This window comes from Nicrophorus vespilloides, unplaced genomic scaffold (assembly GCF_001412225.1).
Source record: "Nicrophorus vespilloides isolate i.1.1-1 unplaced genomic scaffold, Nicve_v1.0, whole genome shotgun sequence".
In the NCBI taxonomy this organism is placed as follows: Eukaryota; Metazoa; Arthropoda; class Insecta; order Coleoptera; family Silphidae; genus Nicrophorus; species Nicrophorus vespilloides.
The window spans coordinates 32853-33279 of record NW_017096359.1 but is presented as its reverse complement, the minus strand read 5'-3'; positions in this window follow the sequence as shown (position 1 = coordinate 33279).

Sequence of the window (427 nt, the reverse complement as noted above, 5' to 3'; positions counted from 1 at the left end):
AATTTGAACAAAAAAAAATCATTAACTTCAATAACGAAATTTAAGTTAAGATTGAATTGAAAAAATAAATACTATTGAATTCCCAATTCTTCGTCCGTCCATTTACTGGGATCTGGATAGGAGAATTCTCCAATAATATGTTCATAGTCCGTCCATAAATGCCATAGAATCCACCACCAGAAGAAACCTCCTATATACTCGGCGCACTCTATTAACTTCCTATCCGGTTTCGAAGAGCAGCGATAATTCCACTGGACGTCGTGAGACATTTTCCGCACAGATGTTACACATTTATAACTATGAAACATCTTTTTCAAAACGCTGCTGCCTCTCGAAACGATCATGTTGAAATGTATTCTGAAACTGAAAACGTCAAAACTAATGTCAAATGTGTATATAATTTATGTAATTGATAATCTCTACATAT